The sequence below is a fragment of the Chiloscyllium plagiosum genome, unplaced genomic scaffold (genome assembly GCF_037043375.1).
Source record: "Chiloscyllium plagiosum isolate Xiang-an unplaced genomic scaffold, Cpla_swu_hap1 HiC_scaffold_31, whole genome shotgun sequence".
NCBI lineage: Eukaryota > Metazoa > Chordata > Chondrichthyes > Orectolobiformes > Hemiscylliidae > Chiloscyllium > Chiloscyllium plagiosum.
Window position 1 is genome coordinate 58,289,360 of NW_028270169.1, and position 7,358 is coordinate 58,296,717.

The following is a 7,358-nucleotide window of genomic DNA, read 5'->3' on the forward strand; positions in this document are numbered from 1 at the left end:
GAACAGTGAAGCCAGAGAACACTGAAAACAGAGAACACTGAACACAGAGAACAGTAAACTCAGAGAACACTGAACACAGAGAACAGTGAACACAGAGAACACTGAACACAGAGTGAACAAAGAGACCGGTGAACACAGAGTGAACACTGAGTACAGTGAACACAGAGAAAGTGAACACAAAGTGAACACTGAGAACAGTGTACACAGAGAATAGTGAACACAGAGAACAGTGAACACAGAGAACAGTGAACACGGAGAACAGTGAACACAGACAACACTGATCACAGAGAATAGTGAACACAGAGAACAGTGAACACAGAGAACACTGAAAACAGGGAACATTGAACACAGAGAACAGAGAACACAGGGAACACTGAACACAGAGAACAGTGAACACAGACAACAGTGAACAGAGAGAACAGTGCACACAGAGAACAGTGAACACAGAGAATAGTGAACACAGAGAACAATGAACACCGAAAACAGTGAACACTGAGAACAGTGAACACTGAGAACAGTGAACCCAGAGAACACTGAACACAGAGAACGCTGAACACAGAGAACAGTGAACACAGAGAACACTGAACACAGAGAACAGTGAACACAGAGAGCACTGAACACAGAGTGAACACTGAATACAGTGAACACAGAGAAAGTGAGCACAGAGTGAACACTGAGTACAGTGAATACAGGGAAAGTGAACAAAGAGTGAACACAGAGAACAGTGAACAGAGAACAGTGAACACAGAGTAAAGACTGAGAACAGTGAACAGAGAGAACAGTTAACAATGAGAACAGTGAACACAGAAAACAGTGAACACAGAGAATAGTGAACACAGAGAGCAGTGAACACAGAAACAGTGAACACAGAGAACACTGAAAACAGGGAACACTGAACACAGAGAACAGTAAACTCAGAGAACACTGAACACAGAAAACAGTGAACATGGAGAACAGTGAACACGGAGAACAGGGAACGCAGAGAACAGTGAACATGGAGAACACTGAAAACAGAACACTGAACACAGAGAACACTGAACACAGAGAAGAGTGAACACAGAGAACACTGAACACAGAGAGAACACGGAGAACAGTGAACAGTGAACAGAGAGTGAACACAGAGAACAGTGAACACAGAGAACAGTGAACACAGAGCAAACACGGAGAACAGTGAACAGGGAGAACATTGAACTCGGAGTGAACACGGAGAACAGTGAACACAGATGAACACGGAGAACAGTGAACACAGAGTGAACACTGAAAACAGTGAACACAGAGAACAGTGAACACAGAGTGAGCACAGAGGAAAGTGATCTGTGAACAAAGAGTGAACACTGAGAACAGTGAACACGGAGAACGGTGAGCACGGAAAACACTGAACACAGAGAACACTGAACACAGACAACAGTGAACACACAGAACAGAGGTAACAGAGAACACTGCACACAGAGAATGGTGAACACAGAGAACACTGACCACAGAGAGCAGTGAACACAGAGAACACAGAGAACACTGTACACAGAGAACACTGAACACAGAGTGAACACAGAGAACGGTGAACACAGAGTGAACACTGAGTACAGTGAACAAAGAGAACAGTGAACACAGAGAACAGTGAACACAGAGAACACTGAACACAGAGAACACTGAACACAGAGAACAGAGAACACAGAGAACAGTGAACACAGAGAACAGAGATAACAGAGAACACTGAACACAGGGAAAAGTGAACACAGAGAACACTGACCACCGAGAGCAGTGAACACAGAGAACAGAGAAGACAGAGAACACTGTACACAGATAACACTGAACACAGAGAACACTGAACACAGAGAACTCTGAACACAGAGAACACTGACAACAGAGAGCAGTGAACACAGAACACAGAGAACAGAGAACACGCAGAACACTGACCACAGAGAGCAGAGAACACAGAGAACACTGAACACAGAGAACAGTGTACACAGACAACAGTGAACACAGAGAATAGTAAACAGAGAGAACAGTGAACACAGACAACAGTGAACAGAGACAACAGTGAACACAGAAAACAGTGAACACAGAGAGTAGTGAACACAGAGGACAGTGAATACAGACAACAGTGAACACAGAGAATAGTAAACACAGAGAACGGTGAACACAGACAACAGTGAACAGAGCGAACAGTGAACACAGAAAACAGTGAACACAGAGAATAGTGAACACAGAGAACACTGAAAATAGAGGACACTGAACACAGAGAACTCTGAACAAAGAGAACACTGACAACAGAGAGCAGTGAACACTGAACACAGAGAACAGAGTTACACGCAGAACACTGACCACAGAGAGCAGTGAACACAGAGAACACTGAACACAGAGAACAGTGTACACAGACAACAGTGAACACAGAGAATAGTAAACACAGAGAACAGTGAACACAGACAACAGTGAACAGAGCGAACAGTGAACACAGAAAACAGTGAACACAGAGAATAGTGAACACAGAGAACACTGAAAACAGAGGACACTGAACACAGAGAACTCTGAACAAAGAGAACACTGAACACAGAGAACACTGACAACAGAGAGCAGTGAACACTGAACACAGAGAACAGAGTACACGCAGAACACTGACCACAGAGAGCAGTGAACACAGAGAACACTGAACACAGAGAACAGTGTACACAGACAACAGTGAACACAGAGAATAGTAAACACAGAGAACAGTGAACACAGACAACAGTGAACAGAGACAGCAGTGAACACTGAACACAGAGAACACTGAACACAGAGAACAGTAAACTCAGAGAACACTGAACACAGAGAACAGTGAACACAGAGAACACTGAACACAGAGTGAACAAAGAGACCGGTGAACACAGAGTGAACACTGAGTACAATGAACACAGAGAAAGTGAACACAAAGTGAACACTGAGAACAGTGTACACAGAGAATAATGAACACAGAGTAAACACTGAGAACAGTGAACACAGAGAACAGTGAACACAGAAAACAGTGAACACAGAAAACAGTGAACACAGAAAACAGTGAACACAGAGAACACTGAAAACAGAGAACACTGAACACAGAGAACAGTGAACACAGAGAACAGTGAACACAGAGAACAGTGAACACGGAGAACAGTGAACACAGACAACACTGATCACAAAGAATAGTGAACACAGAGAACAGTGAACACAGAGAACACTGAAAACAGGGAACATTGAACACCGAGAACAGAGAACACAGGGAACACTGAACACAGAGAACACTGAAAACAGGGAACATTGAACACAGAGAACAGAGAACACAGGGAACACTGAACACAGACAACAGTGAACAGAGAGAACAGTGAACACAGAGAACAGTGAACACAGAGAATAGTGAACCCAGAGAACACTGAAAACAGAGGACACTGAACACAGAGAACAGTGAGCACGCAGAACAGTGAACACAGAGAACACTGAACACAGAGAACACTGACAACAGAGAACACTAAACACAGAGTGAACACAGAGAACGGTGAACACAGAGTGAACACTGACTACAGTGAACTAAGAGAACAGTGAACACAGAACAATGAACACGGAGAACACTGAACACAGAGAACAGTGAACACGGAGAACAGTGAACACGGAGAACAGTGAACGCAGAGAACAGTGAACACGGAGAACAGTGAACACAGAGAAGAGAGAACACAGAGAACACTGAACACAGAGAACAGTGAACACGGAGAACACTGAACACAGAGAGAACACGGAGAACAGTGAACAGTGAACACAGAGTGAACACAGAGAACAGAGAACACAGAGAACAGTGAACACAGAGCAAACACGGAGAACAGTGAAACCGGAGAACAGTGAACTCGGAGTGAACATGGAAAAAAGTGCACAGTGAACACAGAGTGAACACGGAGAACGGCGAACACAGAGTGAACACTGACAACAGTGAACACAGAGAACAGTGAACACAGAGTGAACACAGTGGAAAGTGAACAGTGAACAAAGAGTGAACACTGAGAACAGTGAACACGGAGAACGGTGAAAATGGAGAACACTGAACACAGAGAACACTGAACACAGAGAACAGAGAACACAGAGAACTCTGAACACAGAGAACAGAGAACACAGAGAACACTGTACACAGAGAACAAAGAACACAGAGAGCAGTGAACACAGAGAACACTGAACACAGAGAACAGAGAACACAGAGAACACTGTACACAGAGAACAGAGAACACAGAGAACAGTGAACACAGAGAACACTGACCACAGAGAGCAGTGAACACAGAAAACAGTGAACACTGAGAACAGTGAACACTGAGAACAGTGAAGCCAGAGAACACTGAAAACAGAGAACACTGAACACAGAGAACAGTAAACTCAGAGAACACTGAACACAGAGAACAGTGAACACAGAGAACACTGAACACAGAGTGAACAAAGAGACCGGTGAACACAGAGTGAACACTGAGTACAGTGAACACAGAGAAAGTGAACACAAAGTGAACACTGAGAACAGTGTACACAGAGAATAGTGAACACAGAGAACAGTGAACACAGAGAACAGTGAACACGGAGAACAGTGAACACAGACAACACTGATCACAGAGAATAGTGAACACAGAGAACAGTGAACACAGAGAACACTGAAAACAGGGAACATTGAACACAGAGAACAGAGAACACAGGGAACACTGAACACAGAGAACAGTGAACACAGACAACAGTGAACAGAGAGAACAGTGCACACAGAGAACAGTGAACACAGAGAATAGTGAACACAGAGAACAATGAACACCGAAAACAGTGAACACTGAGAACAGTGAACACTGAGAACAGTGAACCCAGAGAACACTGAACACAGAGAACGCTGAACACAATGAACAGTGAACACAGAGAACACTGAACACAGAGAACAGTGAACACAGAGAGCACTGAACACAGAGTGAACACTGAATACAGTGAACACAGAGAAAGTGAACACAGAGTGAACACTGAGAACAGTGAACACAGAGTGAACACTGAGTACAGAGAACACAGAGAAAGTGAACACAGAGTGAACACTGAGAACAGTGAACACAGAGAACAGTGAACACAGAGTAAACACAGAGAACAGTGAACACAGAGAACAGTGAACACAGAGAACAGGGAATACAGAAAACAGTGAACACAGAGAATAGTGAACACAGAGAACAGTGAACATAGAGAACACTGAACACAGAGAACACTGAACACAGAGAACACTGAAAACAGAGAACAGTGAACACAGAGAACACTGAACACAGAGTGAACAAGGAGAACGGTGAACACAGAGTGAACACTGAGTACAGTGAACACAGAGAAAGTGAACACACAGTGAACACTGTGAACAGTGAACACAGAGAACAGCGAAAACAGAGTAAACACTGAGAACAGTGAACACAGAGAGCACTGAACACAGAGAGAACACAGAGTACAGTGAACAGTGAACACAGTGAACGCTGGACACAGAGAACAGAGAACAGAGAGAACACTGTACACAGAGAACAGAGAACACAGAGAGCAGTGAACACAGAGAACACTGAACACAGCATCAACACGGAGATCAGTGAACAGACAGAACACTGACCAGAGAGAACAGTGAACGCAGAGAACAGTGAACACAGAGAACACGGAGAACAGTGAACACAGAGTGAACACTGTGAAGAGTGAACACAGAGAACAGTGAACACAGAGTGAACACAGAGGAAAATGAACAGTGAACAAAGAGTGAACACTGAGAACATTGAACACGGAGAACGGTGAACACGGAGAACACTGAACACAGAGAACAGAGAACACAGAGAGCAGTGAACACAGAGAAAACTGAACACAGAGAACACTGTACACAGAGAACACTGCACACAGAGAACAGAGAACACAGAGAACAGTGAACACAAAGAACAGAAATAACAGAGAACACTGAACACACAGAACAGTGAACACAGAGAACACTGACCACAGAGAGCTGTGAACACAGAGATCAGAGAACTCAGAGAACACTGTACACAGATAACAATGAAAACAGAGAACACTGAACACAGAGAACGCTGAACACAGAGAACAGAGAACACAGAGAACATTGTACACAGAGAACAGAGAACACAGAGAACAGTGAACACAGAGAACACTGACCACAGAGAGAAGTGAACACAGAGAACACTGACCACAGAGAGCAGTGAACACCGAGAATTCTGAACATAGAGAACAGAGAACACTAAACACAGAGAACACTGAACACAGAGAACACTGAACACAGAGAACAAAGAACACAGAGAACACTGAACACAGAGAACAGTGAACACAGAGAACACTGAACACAGAAAACACTGTATACAGAGAACAGAGAACACAGAGAACTGTGAACACAGAGAACACTGAACACAGAGAACAGAGAACACAGAGAACAGTGAACACAAAGAACAGAAATAACAGAGAACACTGAACACACAGAACAGTGAACACAGAGAACACTGACCACAGAGAGCTGTGAACACAGAGAACAGAGAACACAAAGAACACTGTACACAGATAACAATGAACACAGAGAACACTGAACACAAAGAACTCTGAACACAGAGAACACAGAGAACACTGTACACAGAGAACAGAGAACACAAAGAACAGTGAACACAGAGAACACTGACCACAGAGAGCAGTGAACACAGAGAACACTGAACACAGAGAACAGAAATCGCAGAGTGAACACGGAGAACAGTGAACAGACAGAAACGTTAACACAGAGAGAACAACGCAAACAGTGAACAGTGAACAGAAAGAACACTGAACACGGAGAACAGTGAACACGGAGAAGAGTGAAAACAGAGAACACTGAACACAGAGAACACTGAATACAGAGAACAGAGTTCACAGAGAACACTGAACACAGAGAACAGTGAACATAGAGAACAGTGAACATACTGAACACTTAACACAGAAAGAACACGGAGAACAATGAACAGTGAACACAGAGTGAACACCGAGAACACTGAACACAGAGTGAACACTGCAAACAGTGAACAGTGAACACAGAAAACACTGAACACAGAGAACACTGAACACTGAGAACAGAGAACACAGAGAACACTGAACACAGAGAACAGTGAACACAGACAACAGTGAACACAGAGAATAGTGAACACAGAGAACAGTGAACACAGAGAACAGTGAACACAGAGAACACTAAAAAAGAGAACTCTGAACACAGAGAACAATGAACACGTAGAACAGTGAACACAGAGAACACTGAACACAGAGAACACTGAACACAGAGAACAAAGAACACAGAGAACACTGAACACAGAGAACAGTGAACACAGAGAACACTGAACACAGAAAACACTGTATACAGAGAA